The sequence below is a fragment of the Vombatus ursinus genome, unplaced genomic scaffold (assembly GCF_900497805.2).
Source record: "Vombatus ursinus unplaced genomic scaffold, bare-nosed wombat genome assembly UNPS02014924.1, whole genome shotgun sequence".
Taxonomy (NCBI): domain Eukaryota; kingdom Metazoa; phylum Chordata; class Mammalia; order Diprotodontia; family Vombatidae; genus Vombatus; species Vombatus ursinus.
The window spans coordinates 404449-424092 of NW_020954702.1; the positions used below are offsets into that span (position 1 = coordinate 404449).

The window sequence follows — 19644 nt, forward strand, 5'->3', positions numbered from 1 at the left end:
TTGTTTGTAAGTTTGTTTATTTCACTTCCCACCCCAGGGATTATCTGTTTAGATCTTGCTTCCAACTCATCATTATAAGATCCTAGAACTAGGATATAGATTATAGATTTAAATCTGGAAGGAAATGTAGAAACCATCCCTTACATATACATACACACGTACACACACACACACACAAAGATATATGTATATATGTGTGTGTATGTATATTTAGTATATATACTGTATATGTATTACATGTATACATATATGAATAAAATATGTGTATGTGTGTGTATACACTATACATACTATATATGTATATGTGAATAAAGATATGTATATGTGTGTGTTTAGTATATATACTATATATGTATGAATATGTATATATATGAATAAAGATATATGTGTATATATGTATGTAAATATAGCATATATACTATATACATATGCATATGTATATATACAAATAAAGATATATGTGTGTATATGTATGCATAGTATATATGCTATATATATAAAAATGTATTTATATATGAAGAAGAGAAACACAAATAAATACAAAGTAGTAAAATACAAGCTAGAGAATGAAGGAACAGGGGTTGAAGTTAGGAAAGACTTCGTGTATAAGACAGTCGGCGAACTATGTCTTGAAGGAAGAAAGGGATTATTTGAGGTGGATGTGAAGAGAGATGCCATTGCAGGCATAGGTGATGGCCAGTGCAAAGGAACAGAGATGGGAGACGCTGTGCTATTCCTGAGGAATGGAGACCAGTTTGGCTGGATCACAGAGTGTTCTAGGGAGAGTCATATACAACAAGGATGAAAAAATAAGTGAGGATCAAGTAATGAAGGACCTTAAAAACTAAACAGCAGAGATTATGTTTTATTCCAAAGGCAAAAGGTAATGTTGGTGTTTATTAAGTAGTAAGTTTATTAAGATTGTCAGATGTGTGTGCCGGATGATCACTTTGGTAACAGCAGGCAAAATGGACTGAAGTGAGGAGAGACAAGTCAGGATAACCCGTTAGGAAACTGTTGCAATAATGTAGGTGAAGGGTTGATAAGATTCTGAATTCAAGTGGTGACTAGGTGAAAGGATCAGTTGAGAGATTCGATGGCAGTAGAAAAGTCCAGATTTGGCAACAGATCAGATATGTGAAGTGGAAGAGAGTAAAGAATTGGGGATAATGTGAAAATGACAAACTTCAGAGACTTGAAGGATGAAAGTGCCTTTGAGAAAAATAGGAGAGGTGAGTATGTACAGAATGATAATGAGTTCTGTTTGGGGCATGTTGAGTTTGACATATTTTTGGGACATTCAGTTTGAAATGCTCAATAGGCAATTGATAATGGAGAACTAGAACTCAGGGGAGAAATTGGGTCTGTATCTATAGATCTGTGAGTCATTTGTATGGTGAAGATAGTTAAACCTAGAGAAGTTTAGCTATAGCCAGGCACTGGGGACAGGCAGTCCCTACTCTCAAGGAGCTCCCAATCCAAAGGAGACAACATAAAAACAAATATACGCAATCTATTTACACAGGATAAATTGGAAATAATCAACAGAAAGTAGGCACTAACATTGAAGGGTATCAGGAAAATCTTCTTGTGGAAGGTGGGATTTTAGTTGAGAATTGAAGGAAGCTAGGGAATCCAGGAGGTAGAGATGAGGAAGAAGAGAATTTCAGGCATGAAGAAGAGACAGTGAACATGTCTGGAATCTAGAGATGAAGCATCATGTGTGAGGCACAGAAAGGAGGCTGGTGTGACTCAATCACAATGTGCAGGGGGAAAGTAAAGAGTAAGACCACTGAAAAAGGTGGAAGGGTGCCAGGTTATGAAGGAGTTTTAATACTAAACAGGGGCTTTTGTATTTGATTCTGGTGGTGATAAGGAGCCATTGGCATTTATTGAATAAAGGGTTGAACTTTAGAAAAATAACTTTTGCAGCTGATTGAAGGATGCACTGGTATATGGAGAGACTTGAGGCAGGGAGATCAAACAACAGCCTATGACAGTAGTTATAAGCATAAGCATACAATTATAAGTTGTGAGTTATAAACATAAGTTAATAAGGGCTTACATAAGGGGGTAAGAGGAGACAAGGGGGTATCTTTGAGAGATGTTACAAAGGTAAAACTGACCCATATTCGTAAGAGATTAAGTGGTGGTGGTGGTGAGAGAGTTAAGGAGATGAGAATGAAACCTAGGTTTTCAGCCTGGGTTACTGAGAGGATAGTGGTACTCTCAACAGTGATAGGGAAGTTAGGAAGACAGAAAATTTAGCAGGGAAAATATAAAAAGTTCAGTTTTAGATGTGATGGGTTTAAGATGTCTATGGAACCTCTAATTCAAGATATCCAATAAGCAGTTGGAAATGAAAGTTTGGAGGTTAATAGAGAGTTTGGATAAGTAAATCCAGAATCATCAGCATAAAGGTGATAATTCAATGGAATCAGTGGGAGCTGTTGAGATCACCAAGTGAAATAATTTACAAAGAGAAGAAGGCCCAGGACAGAACCCTTGGAGACATTCACTGTTAGTGGGTGTGACCCAGATGAAGATCCATCAAAGGATATTAGGAAGAAGTGGTCAGACAGGTAGAAGGGGGCAACCAGGATAAAGTCAGGAGGGGAAAAGTATGGGCTCTCAGCAAATAGCCTCAATTCTTTCAATGAAACATTAGGCAAGTTTCTCAGCTGAAAGGATGGGGAGGAGATCCATGAGAAGTTTGAGGATGGAAGAAAAGGTTTGGAAAAGGAAATGTGATGAGTGGGATAGTGAGTCAACTAGGAAGGTACAAAATTATGGTTGAGACAGTTAGTGCCGAATTCAGAATGTGTAACCTCCATTTGTAGTAGACCCAGAACCACTCAGCATGGTTTTGTGATTTCCTCCAGCTTTAGTCAGCAGCCCTATGAAAAGGAGTACATAGTGGTAGGGATCTAAATCTGAGGATCAATGATAGTTTAAGGGGGCAAAGGCTCTAGAATAGAAAACAGTGTAGAGTTGAACTGGATCACCAAGATGGTGAAGGGAGAAGAGTGTAGTCAGTGCAGAGGTGACAGCCTACAGAATAACTCAGGGTTAAGGAATTGGAAGTCATTTTAAGAACAGAGAATAGGATTTGTGGTTGCAAGATGGAGATATGAAATGACAACAGATTGTGATGAGATAAGGGAATTTCGGAGTTAACAAGCATGGAAATGGTACATTTGTGGGTGATGATCAATATCAAGGATATCACAAACCAATGTGAAATGAATAAGTTGAAGAACACGGAGATTAGCGTGTTTGAGGAAATAATACTATAACAACATGGGGTTAGGAGGAGAGAAAGATCAGAAGCCAGGCACTGAATTCATGGAGGAAAGAAGAGGAGTGTCCTGTTAACACTAGCTACCAGAATTTTGATTGGATAGTAAATATTTAATGAACCTCAGAGAAAGAGTGGTTACTACCCCTGGTACTAACTGGTAGTATTTACTCCTTCTCTGAGGTTCATTCTATATTTAGTGAGTGAGGGTCATAGAGAAGATTGTAAGTTACCTTGGGTAGCAAGGAGTATTCCAGCTATCCCACTTTGATCATTGAGTTAGAGGAAATGAGTGAAAAGGCAACTAGTAATGGAAAAGGTAGCCAGGGAAGCTGTGTCAGGAAGAAGCTAAGTCTCAGTGAGAGGTAGAATATAGGAAGAGTGAGAAAAGCAAAGATTTAAAATGAAAGCAAGTTTGTTACCTCTGGACTGGTCATTCCAGAGAGCACAATAGAAGGACTGGGGAGCTTTAAGCTTGGACATGAGGGAAAGGGGAGTTACACCAAAGTGGATGTGAGTAAGTGATTAGGAAGCCGGGGTTAGAGAATGGTGACTGAATAATGACGGTCTAAGGTTCAGAATTATTGAGGTGGGGATGGTATAACTGGGTAGGAGTTTGTTAATCATTAATGAATGAGTTCAGATAGGTAATCAATATCCCTATGGGATTTTCCTCAGGTGGGAATCCTCTCAGGGTATTCTGCAGCTCAGGTGAGGGGATCAGAGTGGGGAGCTTATAGGATGACAATTCTCTCCTTTCTCTGCAGGAAAGCCCGTCCAGGTCAGGAGACCAGCAAAAGGGAGCACTATGGAATCATATTTCCCTCCTTTCCAGGCAGGTAGTTAACAGGCCAGGCCAGTAGATAGATGGGGGAGCTGGATGGAATGGTGTTTCTTCCCTATCTTCTAGAGAGGAAGATGCCAGGAAAAGAGGATACCTTTAGAGGATGAAATAGTGTAATTCCCCTTACCTGGTGTTTCTCCCCTTCCCCAGAAGGCAGGAGACTGGTGAGTAGAAGTCACCAATAAAGTATACATAAATAAGAGAAGACAGACTAGAGTTCCAGAGGAATAAGCACAATTAGGAGACATGCTATGTAGGAAGAACCAGCAGAATAGATAAGAATTTAAATAGAGATTAATCTTGCCTTTTAACTGTTCTTGTTTGCCTAAGGCTCCTCTCCCAGGAAAAAAAAGAGAGTATCTAGGAGGTAACTATAGTTAGTAAGGTCAAATGTAACAATTAGGTTGTTAGGTCAAGAAGAGTTAGGACTGAGAAAAGACCATCAGATTTGGCAATTAAGAGAGCAACAGTAACTTTGGAGAAAGGATTTTCATTTGAATGATGAGGTAGAAAGAAACCAGACTACAAAGTTTGGAGGAATGAAAGGCAAAGAAGTTAAGGCAGTGAGTGCAGACAGCTTTTTCTAGGAGGTTGGCTGATAAAGTGAGGAGAAATATGAGAAGATGGAGGAGACTTGGGCATGTTTGAAAGCTGTAGGAGAGAAAATAGTAGATGGAGAACTTGGAGATTCGAGAGAGGAGAAAATGCTTGAGGTTGCAATCTTCTGGAGAAGATCGGGAAAAGGGCCACCTCTTTTTCAGAGATTGTGGAAGGAGGAGAGAATTGAGGAGTGTGTGTCAAAAGGTTTTGAGATGGAGAGAAGGGAAAAAGACAGAGATCACAATGAATGGCCTTACTTTTCTCAGTAAAATAATAGACAAGATACTCAGCTGAAAAAAGGGGGCAGTGTGGAGGCTTGAGGAGAAATGTTCGAATAGCTTCTGGGGGAAATGATACAGACAATAAGTTCATTTTAAGTTGGTCACCATGAATTTGTTGCTGACTCTGTGTCCAGTCAGCATCATTGTATTTTTTATACTCTGTTCAGCAGTACTTGAGAAGTATAATAATCCAGGCCTGAGGTTTGACAAGAAGTGAGTAGGGATAAGACAACTGGGCCCAGGGTTCCAGCAGTAAGTGCAGCATAGTGGGGAATTGGTTTACTAGGGTCGAGATTAGACAGGGAATGAAGTGAAGGCAAGGATAATGTTCTGAGAAAGCACTATGGGTGGAAGAACAGGAGGTCTTCATAAAGGTGCAGAATAAGTTTTGGAGGGGTGAGGCATAGGCAGAGATTGAATTATGGGAGTTTAGGATCAGGTAGAGGAATGTCAGACATTTTGAATAAGGACCTGGAAGACTTGCTGGTAATGTTGAGATAACTGACCTGTGTACCACTGTGCATGTAGCTGAGGAAGAGTGAAGTAGTTCATGGGATTTAAAGAGACTAAAAAAATGGGAGGGTTAAGGGATCATTACTACAGATGTTGGTCACCTAGAATAAGGGCAGGAGTTGCCCTAAAAATTCCTTGTTCTCTTTTCAAATTAATTGAAATTATAAAAAAAAAAAGATCCTGAAAGCCCAATAGACAGAGTGATGAAATATACAGCCCCAAAGATTGTAGTTATTTTAGACAGAATTAACTAGGTGACATAGTAGATAGAGGGCCAGCCCTGGAGTCAGGAGGACCTGAGTTCAAATGCAGCCTCAGACACTTAGTAGCTGTGTGACCTTGGGCAAGTCACTTACCCAATCATGTTTACCTCAGTTTCCTCATCTGCAAAATGAGCTGGAGAAGGAAATAGCAAACTACTCCAGCATCTTTGCCAAGAAAACCCCAAATGAGGTCACAGAGAGTCCAACATGACTGGAATAACTAAACAACAACACCTTTCACTGACAATATCCCTCCTGAATGTCCTTTGACTTGGAGTGAGAGAAAAAGAAAGAGATTAAAATGGGGAAAAACAGTGGAAAATACTAAATATTCTCATGAGGTACTTGTTAACCTAAATATGACAGCCTACAACATTTAATCACTTTAAGCTGACTTGCAAGTTGACTTGAATTTCAAGACTTGCTTTGTACTGTCAACTCTCTGAAAGCATGCTGGGGCAAACCTTGTTTATTGTGTTCACAAACAATGTGAGAGTAAGGAAATCAGTTATTCCTTTTCTGGATACTTGAAAAATCCTTCCATCTGGTTGGATTAGATGCCAAGGGCAATTTTGTAATATACTGCCTCACATCTATTAAATATTAATAGGGGTTACGGGATTTTTTCTACCATCCTACATAATGCACAGGAGAGCACTAAATAGGGCTACTTCAGCATTTCTCATACTAACATCTTCCATTAAATAATCAATAGTTACCACCCTTTAAAATGCATTCAACTACATTATATCTATAAAGAAAAGCAGATTTAGGAGCCATGGGCTATGAAAGAAAAGAACTATTACTTTTGGTTTTGTCAATCATCATATTATAAATTGTTGGATACCTAATTTGCTAATCCAGGGTTATAATATGAAAAACATTTCTAGTTTAAGAAAACCAATTAAAGCAAATCTTAATTGTTGAAAGATATTATATTTATTTTAAAATAATAATTTATAGCCAAAAAGTTCCAATTTATCCACTCCTTTCATAATATAAAGCATTATTTGCATATCTTTTGAATTAATTCTGTGTATGGACTAAGAACAGTGAACACTTTTTTTGCAATTGTGTGCCTGTTGAGCTTCATATTCAAAGTAAATTATAGTTAAGCAAAGTCTATTTCTGGGATTACAGTCCAGAATAAAGGAAATTGTATTTTGACATCACAAATCTTGTATTTCATATATATATTATATATATGTATATATAATATATATATATATTGGATTTAACAAATGAATGATAATAATTCTGCTCAAAACAAAATCTTAAGCAAATGTTTAGCTTTTCTAAAGAAAATTTACCAAAGCAAAATTCATGAATTTGTTAATGGATCTTTCAGTTGGGATATCATAATACATTCAACCTCTAACTGAAATAGTACAAATATATTTAATCCAATTCATCCAAAAATTATTAAATGCCTATTTTGTGTAATATACTATACTAGATTCTGGAGCTAAAGCTGTGAAACAGGAAACAGTACCTGACCTTAAGTAGCCTTACAACATGCTCTAGTCTTAAAACAAAACAAAACAAAACAAAAACTAAAGTTAAAACTAACAAAAAACCTTCAATAGGCCCTACCATCCTCTTCAGTAAATTGTACATGGAGGAAGTAGACTGAGGCTGGAAAGGGAAGGTGGCATCATGTGGAGGGTCTTGAATGTCAAGAAAAAGAAATTAAACTTCACTTGATGGTTGGTAAGGAGTTTTCATATTTAGTGGACTTGACAAGATGGAGAAGCCCTTAATGAACTGGAGAGTGATGTGATCAAACATGTGCTTTTGGAAGATCCCTTTGGAGTGGAGGATGGACTAGAGTGGGGAGATGGTTGTGGCAGAGAGACCAACCAACAGATTATTATAATAGTCTTAGGTGAGAAATGGTGAAGGGCCTGTACAAGGATGGTGTCAGTGTCAGAGGAGAGATGGGAGCACATGTGAGAAATTTTATGAAGGTAAAATCAATCGGTTTTGGCAACAAATTGGATATGGAAGGTGAGAGAGAGTAAGGAGTGAAAGATGACACTGGGGTTGCAAACCTGAAGGACTGAAAGTTAGGACTAGGGGAAGGTTAAGGGGAAGATAATGAGTTCAGTTTCAAACATATTAAGTTTAAAGTGTCTACAGGACATCCATTTCAAAATGTACAAGATATGAGACTGGTGCTTGGGAGAAAAGTTAGAGTTGCATATATAAAATTGATCATATTCTATTTTAATAGCTATTCATCATGTGAACAAACATGAACAAACATTTGTCTGAACTCTTATTTTATTTTCTGTTAGGTAATGTTCTTTGGTTAGTCTACTTTCAACATCTATAAAACCTTTTTAGGTGAAACACAAGCTTTTGAAAAGTAGGGTTTTAGAATGGAAAATCTGATACAATTTTAACTAGGGCAAAGATCATGATTGTGTCAGACTGTTCCACTATCCCCACCATAATAAGGACAGAATCAGGACTTCCTTTAGAGATTTTGATAAGCTTATTCATTCCTTAGCCCAGCATGATTTAAGGGGCCAGGTAATTAATGCATGACTTCTTAGTTGTGGGTTGTATTGTTGCCATGGTAAAAGTTGCTATAGAAAAAAAAAGTTTCACAAACTGTCTTTTCTCCAGAAATAGCCATTCTGCTTACCTTCTTCCATCCATACCACAAAATGGTGTAATCATTTAACACTGAGGCAATCCTAACACATTTTTTAATAGTTTGCTGAATTTGTTCACACTGTTTAAAAGATATCTGTTCTTAAATTAGAAGAATTAGATCCTAGAATATTTTTTGAACAAAGGTTGTCATGCATATTAGGGTTTAAGATTTTAATACTATCCAATGGTGCATGAGTACTATTCTGAAGCTAGTTAACTTAACTTAAAAAGCTTGTGCTAATCAGTATTTTTTGTGTAATGTTTAAAAGGGATGAGAATTTTAGCTTAGTATAGCTAAGACCTTATTTTGTCAGTATATTTCAAAATATTGGAGATGTGTCTGAGTCACCTGTGCAATTATTTTTTTCTTTGAAACAATGCATGGAACTTTCCCACAGACAATCACCCCAATATAGTAATATTGAAGATGGTACTTGGAAGCTAAAAATGATTGTGGTTAGAAAAAGAATGTAAATCAAGATATTAAGTTCTTTTTAGTGAAACCTATGCTATGATTCTGTTTTCTTTTTCTTTTTTCATTTGTTTCTATTTTGAAATCCTTGTCTTTAGTTGTCAGCATTGGTGAAAATACCACTTGTGTTCCTATGGTCTTTAGTTTCTTCAAGATGACGCCAATAGTCTTACTGGCCTCTTCCATTTTTCTCTCTTTTCTAATTCATCTTGTATACTACCTCCAGAAAGCAAATGTTTATATTTTGATTGCATATATATGTGTGTGTGTGTGTGTGTGTATACATATATGTGTATATACTGTATATATAGTATATATGTAAAATATAATATATATTTATATATCAATTTCATCAAGCGACTTTTCTGTTCAAAAATTGTATGCAGAAAGAAGTTTAAATTTCTTAGTTTACCATCCAGAGATTTCTGTGGTATTTTCTGTACCTTTATATATACCATTATATTGATATCTATACCATTATTCTTCATTACATTTCAACATGAACCATTTACTCCAACTAAGACAATATCCTCTTTGTCCCTTAATTAAGTCAACCTTCTTCTTCATTCTAATATGACATTCATACTGTTCTCCCTACCAGGCATGCCCTTTTCCCCTCTCTTGTTCACTTATCTAAATCTTACCCAATCTTCAAGGGTCAGCTCAAGTGCTAACTTTTTTTACAAAGTCATCTTCTCCGTCTCCAAAGTAAACTGCAGAAGTTTCTGACACTTCAGGACTCACCTGATTGTCACCAGCCTCAACCTTCTTGTGCTACATATGGGGGTATTTCACTTAGAAAGCAAAACTGCAAAGATACCCCCAATGCCTTTTCTGAGTGCTGACCTCACACTTCTGCGTATTTTTCTCTCCATCTCAATCTTTTCGTCCTGCTAGTACCTCGAATTGAACATATACTAAAACAGAACTCATGTGTTTCTCAAAAACCTCCCATTCTTCCAGTTTACTAGTTTCTGTTGTGTGTATACCCTTTCTCCAGTTTATAATTGATGTCTCCACAAGTAGTGGTTTAGCCCCCTGAACTTATCTACATAAAGATTGACTTGGAAGAGTTAAGAGTTGGGTCAAATTCAAGCCATGAAAGAAATTTGCCCTTTTTCTTCCTTTGTTATTTGCTGATCTTGTATTTGTTTCATGAACTTTGAGGTCCCTTAGCTAAATATCCAATGACCTGTAGCTGTACAAATTATGACCATCTGTGCAGAGGAATAGGATCCTAAAGTATGAGAAATTTATAGAACCCAAAAGTTGCCAACACTACAAGATCAGGGCCAATAATGAACCATGAGGTGAGCCAGATTCTCTTTATCCTCTTTCCTTTTCTCCCTCTTTCGCCTTTCTACTATTTTTAATATTTAAACTTCCCAAAGTGTAAATTTGAGATCAAATAAAACAGATAAACCTTGTGTCCCCACCAATCACTGCTATAGATCTTGCGGGAAGTGAAGAAAATTGTTGAAACATCATTGACACCATCAGAGATGGAATAGTTCTTATCTATGAAGAAGGAACTGAGAAATAATTTCTGTGCTGTTGTGTCCTATGAAATAAGACTTGATCTACTGATTCAAAATAAAATACATTCTACTTTGAAGTACTTAAAAGAAAACATGTTTTCAGCCTTTAATAACTTATTAGAAGTCTCAAATGGTAATAAAAATATCCTTCAATTAATATTGATTGCTTATATACATTCTGAGTATGACTATCTGTCCTTTGTTCTACTTATGTGGCCTCTGACTTACCACAAAATCATCCATTTAGAGAGATTTTGCTAGTAAGTGGTGGAGAAAGGGGATAAGAGAGCTTGAACACTTCTTTTGAACTTTCACCTCAAATATTACTGTAATCCATTGCATGAATCTTTCCTTTGCTTTTGTCACATCCTGTACTGTATCTGGGTGCATGTTCCATCTCTCCTGCTCACTAAGTTCCCATAGAGCAGGTATTATGTGATATTTGTTATTCTCTGACCAGTTCCTGGTGCTTCTCAGGCACAAAGATGTCTATTGAATTTAATAGTATCTCATATTAATACTAATTTTGACACTTAATTATATTCTACTTTCAATTGTTACTTAACTTCATTTGGGTACATGTTATTTCTAGAGATTCAATCAACAAATCTAAACAATTTATAGTCATATGAAAAAGTGCTCTGAAATCATTATTGATTAGAGGAATGCAAATTAAAACAACCTTAAGATATCATTTTACACCTACCTGATTGGCTAAAATGATAGAAGGGGAAAGTGACAAATGTTGGAGAGGATGTGGAAAAATTCATTGGTGGAATTGTGAACTGATCCAACCATTTTGGAGAGTAATCTGGAATTATGCCCAAAGAGTTATTAAGCCACCCTTTGACCCAGCAATGCCACTACTTGGTCTATTCCCAAAGATGATTAGGGGAAAAGGAAAAGAACCCGTGTGTTGTAAAATGTTTCTACAACTCTCTTTGTGGTGGCAAAGAATTGGAATTTGCAGGGATGCCCATCAGTTGGACAATGGCCAAACAACTTGTGGTATGTGATTGTGATGAAATACTACTATGCTGTATGAAATCATGAACTCAGTGATTTTAGGAAAAAAAACATGGATAGACTTGCATGAAATAATTAAAAGCAAAATGAGCAGAACCAAGAGAATATTGTATATAGTAACAGCAATATTGCTTTAAGAATGACTTTGAGCGAATAAGTTATTTTGTCTATTAGAAATACCCAAAATAATTATAAAGGACATGTTAAGAAAGATGCTATCTGCATCTAGAGAAAAAAGAGAAATATGTATAGAATAATTTTATATACATACACATACACATATTTATATGCACACATATATACATATATGCCTATATATACATATACCTATATACATATACACACATACATGCATGTATATGTATACATGCACATATCCATATATACATATCCATATATCATATATATAAACCTATTTGTTCTAATGGTAGCCATCTCTAGGGGTTAGGGGGAGGGAAGAAAAAAATTTACATGATAATTTTGTTGTATATTTGAAAAGAATAGTAGGTTGTGTATAGTAGATTTGCAGTTTCCTGTACAATTGTCTTTTTTATTGTACTATGTTATGAAAATGCTTGTTTTATTCTATAAATTAAAAATAATAAAAAAAATGAGCCCTGTGCCAGGTGGTGGAAATACAAATACAAGAGTGAAACAGCCCCAATTTACAAGAACTTTACCTTCTACTGGACAGATACAGTGTGTTCATAGAGAAGTAAATATAGGATATATGCAAACTAAATGCACAGTGATCTGGCTAGGAGGGGCAGTAATAACTGGAGAAATGAGAGATGGTCTAAAAGTTGGTAGAAGGCAGAGACCATGGGTTGTTTGTTTGTTTGTTCTTCTGTCAGTGTAATGAATATGCTGTAGTAAGCAGATACTTGTTGAATAATGAATCTAATATTTCTTTTATGTGCATATTCCTCTGATCCATTAAATAATAATATTCTCGTCAGACACAGTTGGCGTGTATACCTGTAATCCCAGCTACCAGAGGGGTAAGGCTGTTGGATCGTTTTGCATTTCAGTAAAGCTAAAATTAATTGGGTGCTTTGCTAAGTCTATCATTAATATAATGTGTCCCCTGGAGCAGAGGGCCACCAAGCTGCCTGAGGAGGAGTGGCCTAGGTTGGAAACAGAGAAGGTCAAAGCTTCTGCGTCAGTTAGCAGTAAGTGGTCCATGAGTGGCTGCTATATTTCCTGCCCAGATAGGTAAGATAAGGAGACTCAGTGTCAAAAATAATAATAACAATAGTTACGATAACAACAATAATATTCCAAATAATAATTTAACTGTATCCTCATAATTCCAGAGCACAAAAAATGTATCTTGATAATATATTCAAGAAAAAAATAAGCTCTCTGAAGGTAGGGACAGTTTTGTTTTGTTTTGTTTTTTGCCTGTCTAACCTGAAAGCCTAACTGTGCTCGGCTCATAGAAGGAACTTAATGAACATTAAATTGAATTGAATATTAAATGTCTAGTCCCTCTGATTCAACTTCTTAAGCTAATGTGTTCTTATGAATGCTATAATGCTCTTTCCTTTGTGCCACCCTTCATACCATTATATTAAGATTTACATCATTGTCACAATACTAATTACAAACCTGATTTTTTTTTTCTTTTCCAAGTACCTACTCCCTTTCCTCATGCCAATAATTAATTTAAAAATATTTTGGGAGGCACAGTAGAATTAACCAGAAGCAACTTAATGCACATGCATATACACATACATATACTATGAGAAGAAAAATCGTTGCATAAGATTATGATCAAAATAATATGGAACTATTCTTAGTAAAATGAATTGAGCTACATCTCCTAATACTTCAAATATAGTCTTTTGTTTTTTTCCTCTCCCTGGAAACAGAAAGAAAAACCTTAAAAGAAACTGATGGAAATGGATAGTATAGAAGTCAGTACCTTTAAAAAAAACTGATTAATATAATTTCAAGAACCAAAGTGCAAGTTTACTGAAATATTAGCAGTAGCTTATATTTTATAGCACTTTATATCTATAAAGTCAATAAACATTTATTAAATGCCAGTTATGTGCCAGGCACTGTGCTAAGCTAAAGAACTGCATACATTTTCAAATTTGACCCTTAACACTCATATTAGGTAGCTTATAGAATTTAGAGCTTTAGCTTATAGATTTAGAGCTGGAAGAAACATTAAAAGATATTAAATCTGACCCCCTCACTTTAAAGATGAGAAATTTGCTGCCTATAAAGGTTAAGGTGACTTGCTTGGTGTCACACAGATATTGTAGTAAGTGTGATTCAGGATTCAAACCTAACTCCTCTGACTCCAAATGCTGCTCTCTTCCCAGTGCACTACTCCGTTTTATTATTCACCTATCACAGATGAGGAAACTGAGACTCAAAAAGTAAGAAACTTACGTAGATTCATATACTTAGTTTATGGCGGACCTGTTACTAGAATTCCAACTTCCATCTTCTAACACCAAATTGAACGTATTTTCCATGACAATACATGACTTCCTATATATTGACTCATCGTGCTATCTAGGGATCCAAACTTGGGCCTCATGGGGAACTGTAGATACTCAATTCATTGAATTTCTATGTACAAGATACTGAAGAATTTTTTGTCCTCATGATCGTTATCAGTTAAACCATTAAGGAAATAATTAAAAGTACCTCAAAGAAAACTGTAATTGTTCATTACTAACCATTGCTTGCAAAGATATTAAGTAAAGGGGAAGAAAATGAAATTTTTGCCTCACATAAGTCCTATTTAATAAAATTTCCCAGAAATTAGTAAGGCAAAAGCATTTTCAGTCATTTCTGTTAGAACTAAAATGTCCTCCATGCTTGCTTAGACTTTGAAAACACAAAACCTTTTCAAAGTTCTCCTGAAGGCACATTTTAGTCATACACTGATGCCCTTGAACACAAATAATGACAAACAATAAGCTAATTCTTTTTTTAAAAAGTAGTTTTTATTACTTTTAAATGAGTCTGCTTGATGCATGATTTTGGTATCCCTGATTAATAGTCACTGAAAGCTCAGGCTCTGGAGTTGTAATGTTTCTGGAAGCTTCCTTCCAGCAAAGCTCAGCTATTAATTCAATGGCACATGTCAGCTCAGCAAAGCAAGGTCACTCTTCTGCTTCAAGGGGAACCTTTTTAGAAATAATAAAACTGACAGAAAGTCCCTTTTTGCATGCTTTATGTCACCAGAGGTTGAGTACTGCAGTTAATATCATAGAGCTTATAAACATTCCCATCTCTGGCAGCACCCAGTGCTACTAGACTTAGGGATTTAACCTTTTTTTTTCTTCCCAGTAAGATTAGACATGTTTATGGGGGAAATATACAATTTGTAATCCTAAACAAGGAAAGAATGAGTAAGAATAATAAAAATAAATCTTTTGTTAGGTTATTTGGAGGAGAAATTTAGGACCTACAACTTTTTTATATTATGAGTAGTGCAAGTTTTCTTTGCACCCATTATTTTATTTGGATTTAAATCCATGGATATATCAATTTACTGGGACTTGAGCAGAACATTAGAATCTTCTTGCTTCAATGGAACTGTTGATTCCTCACAATCAGATGATAATAGATTGTACTACATTACTTTTAGAAATAATTGGCAAAATATAAAAATGAAAAATGTTTTATTGGTAAATTATTTTAATATTTGCTATGTAAATGAAGTTTTTACTACACTGGCATAGTAAAACTCATCTGAGCTTTTTTTTACTGTTTTATTCTTGTCAATGTCTTCACATAAACCCTCAAAAGAAGATTAAAATAAACACACTGCTTTCTTCTAGGTCATTTAATTTTCTAGATACCAAGGTAACACTTGGTATATTTGTCTGTTATCCTCTCTTTATTAATAACATCTCTCTGGTTTGCATATAGCTGTTTGCATTTGTTCTCCCCTCTTAGATTGTGATCTACTCGAAAGCAGGGACTTTTTATGCACACATACATGCAGAAAAACACTGTGTATCACTGTGTATATGTATATATCTATATCTATACATTAAATTGGAATTATCACTGAGGAAGTGTTGAGAAAGCCAATCCAGGTCCATTGAAGCAAGTAATCTTACAACATGAAACTTGCTGTCATATCCACTACTACAACTAGCAACAGCAAGTTCACTCCCTCAATCTTATAGGGAAGGTGCAGAGATTTGATACTGGCCTTTTGCTGGTGGTATAGACATCTCTTGTCATTCCCTTAATTGTTCTAAGAGTTTGAGAATAGTCTTGGGGACCATATCATTCTTAAAATGAAAAGAAGCACAGGGTAAGATAAAAGTGTTAACTGCCTCTAATTTCTAGTATTTGGCCAATTTTCAAGGTCTGAATTGGCTGTCATAATTAACATTACATCTGTAAGTGGCTGAATTCACTGTGCAGAAGCCAACAGGCTTTTAAATAGAGGTAGGCATTCTTTGTCATTATGGAGATCTCTTGATTTTGAATCTAAAATTGAGTGAGGAGTTTAAAAAATCTCTTTTTTGGGTCATCAATAACTAAGGCAGTTTTGTTCAATTAAACTGTATTCCGTCCCATGAGGCAAACTTGCTCACACTGTCAAGATATATCAGAGTAGGTTTTTCACAGAACTGGCTACACAATTGATATTATCAACGTTTTGATGAGACAAACCAAAATTGTAAAGCTGTTTTTTTTTTATAATTGCAGAACATATAAGTTAAAGTTAAAATTAAATCAATATGGATATTTTTAAGTACAATGGGTTAGCTAGGTGGTGTAGTGAATAGAGGGCTGGGCCTGGGGCCAGGAAGATCTGAGTTCATATTTGGCCTCAAACACTCACCAGCTATTTGACTCTTGGCAAGTCACTTAAACCTGTTTACCTCAGTTTCCTCATCTGTAAAATGAGCTGGAGAAGGAAATGGCAAACCATTCTAGTGTCTTTGCCAAGAAAACCCCAAAGGGGGTCATGGAAAGTTGGACATCACTGTAAAACCACTGAAAGCTGAAGCAAATGCTCTAAATTCCGGGTTCCTCAATCTATTTAATTCTGATGACCTACCCCTTTACTGCACCTCAATTACACACAGAGATCTTCACTTCCTAGATCTTACCAACTGCTTGCTTCCTTATCCCTATCCTCCTCAATACCACCCCCACCAATGTCCCACTGTGGCTTAGTCCACCCCTTTCACAATGCCTTCTTCAATGTCTACTTCATAATGAACAAATTGCCTTTCATCTTAAACATTTTCTTATACCTTCCATCATCTGGTACTCACTGTGAGCTAACTACCTTCTGATGACATTTCTTCCTTTGCCATTTCCTTCTCCAGCTCATTTTCCAGATGAGGAAACTCAGGCAAACAGGGTTAAGTGACTTGCCCAGGGTCACATATCTAGTAAGTGTCTGAAGCCAGATGAACTCAGGAGATGAGTCTTCCTGATTCCAGGCCCATTTTTTAAAATCTACTGTGCCACCTAGCAGCCTGGTGCATGTGAGGGAGCATCAGCACCTGTGCCAAAGTCCCCTAGTATAAGGGCAGAGGTTGAGGTGATAAAGATGATGAATCTTTAAGGTTTATATACCTGTAGCTGGAGGTTCAGAATGACTCGAATTGGGACTTATAAGGGGGTGAGAATATGCTAACCATTAAAGAGTGAATCCAGGCAAAGTGTTAGTGAGAGAGACCTGTTGAGGGAAGCACATGATGAGACCATCTGAGGTCCTCCTTCAAGATCTAACCTTGTGGCAGGTGGCAATATTCCATGAAGAACTGTGAGAAGCTCTGGGGACATAGGAAGGCCCCCAATTGAAAAGACAGAGACGATGAAATGAGTCGAGGGGAATGGATGGGGGAGTAACACAGAGCTAAATGCAAGATCGCTACTTCAATTCATCCACAAACATTTATTAAACACCCCCTGTGTGCAAGGCACTGTCCTCAGAGTTGGGGATACAAAGACAGAAACGACACTGACTAACTTCAGGGCTTACATTTTACCTGGGCTGAGGGGGATTGAAAATATACAGAGATAAGTAAACACAAAGTGATTTATAAGGGACAGAGCATTAGAAATCAAGGGAATCAAGAAGGGCTTTAGTTTGTCAATTGAGCTGAGCCTGGGAAGGAGAGAAGCATGCTAAATGGTAGAGATGAGAAGGGAAATCTTTCCAGGAATGATTGTGGACAGTGTTTCCAAATAAAAGAAGAAAGGGAACAGGCACTTCTTAAGTGCCTGTTGTATTCCAGACACTGTGCCAAGCACTTTACAAATGTTCTGTCCTTTGAACCTCCCAACAACCTGTGTTATTATTATTCCTATTTTACCAGTTGAAAAAAGTGAGGCAGAGATTAAAAAACTTGCCCACGGTCATATAGTTGGAATGAATTTTAAGATTTAGTGGATTTAAACTCAGTTCTTCCTGTCTCCAAGCCCAAAGTTCTATCCACAATGCCACCTACGCATCTGAGGGAGTGGGGAGCTGGGAGGAAATAGTATATGCAGTTCAGAGAAAAACTAGCAGTCCAGTTTGGTTGTGACATAGAAATAATGAAGGAAAATATTATAAATTAGGTTGGAAATGGATTGAACCCATATATTATAAAGGGCCTTAAATGCAGTCTGAAGAGTCCATATTTTATCCTAGTAGAAACAGGAAATCACTGATGATTTCTGAGAGTAGGAGTGTCGTGGTGCTTAGATTATTTTAGCAGTGAAACAAGTAAGTGTTACATTAAGTGATAGCATAGGAACTTTCATCACCTCTCTTCCAATTATCAGGTCTTCATGGAGGAGGTGCATTTTTTTCAAGAACAATTTGAATAATGGAAGAGATAGTACTTTGCAAGTTGTAGAAATTGATGGACCTACCTACACATATATCACTTCATCTACTATATTGGTCAGCTTAAAAACCTCTTATCTTATTAATTAATTCTTTTAAAATTATGTATATTTTCAATCAGTAACAATTAGCATTCTTTCCCTTCCATCCCAACCTTCCTCTCTTGAACCCTCCAACCTTCCCATATGTAGCCAAATGAGACAAATTTTCACACTAGCCATATCTGAAAAAATATATGTCTCATTATGCATTGAATCCTTTACCTCTCTAACAGGAATTGTGTATCATTATTAGTCTTTTGGAATCTTGATTGGTCATTATACTGATTAGAGTTCCTAATTCTTTCAAAGCTATTTATCTCATTGTATTATTATAATTGTTTAAATTGTTCTCCTGGTTCTATTGACTCCATTCTGTATCAGTTCATAGAAGTCTGCCCAGGTTTCTCTAAAACCTTCTCCTTCATCGTCTCTTAAAACATAACTATTCCATCACATTTTAAAAATGTGGTTATTTTAGCCCCAATTTATGGGTATCCCCTCAGATTCCCATATTTTGCCATCTGAGAAATATATATACATATTTTTGCACATCCTTAGAATAAGAAAAAAATTGTTTTGCTTAACACTAATCCCTCCCTTAATCTAATCTCCTCTAATTAACACCAATCCCTCCCTTAATCTAACCTCCTTCTCCCTTCTCCCTTTTCCTTCCTGTCTCCTTGTTGTGTGAAATGTTTTTCTGTCTCCAACTCTACGTGTTCTTCCCTTTAATCAGTTTAGAAGAGAGAAGTGTTCAAGTGTCAGCTGCTTCTCCCACCCTTCCTCCTTATTTGTTGAAATGTCCACTTGCATGCCCTGATTATGTGAGATAATTTCCCCTAATTTTTCTTTCTTTCCCCCACCCCAATGTATTCCTGTCCCCCTCTTTCAATTCTTCACCTAAAACCATTAAAGTATAACAAAACTACTCCCAGATTTTATCTAATTAGATTCCTTCTGTGGCCCCTGATGATGATACTGTTCAGAGGTGGTACAGATGTCATTTCTGAATGCAAGCAGTTTATTATTGTTTAGTCCCTTATAATTTTTTATTCATGTTTACTTTTTTACATTTCCTTGACTCTTTTAAGAGAACTTCAAAGGTTCTATGAAGCTCTGTTCTTTCATCTTGAATATTTGTTCCACATTCTATTTCACTGAAGATCCGTTTTTCCCGACATAGAATTATATTATATTTTTCTGGGTAAGTTACCTCTGACTGTAAGATTTTTGCCTTCTGTAATATCATATTCCAGACTTTTCAGGGTA

The 19644-nt window shown here is 36.3% G+C and overlaps 1 protein-coding gene across 1 annotated transcript in view; it reads right to left on the reverse strand.

Annotated features, from left to right (window-relative positions):
- SAMSN1 (SAM domain, SH3 domain and nuclear localization signals 1) overlaps positions 1-19644 on the reverse strand; it is a 62655-nt gene that overhangs the window by 25815 nt on the left and 17196 nt on the right. The gene's annotated exons all lie outside the window — the stretch shown is intronic.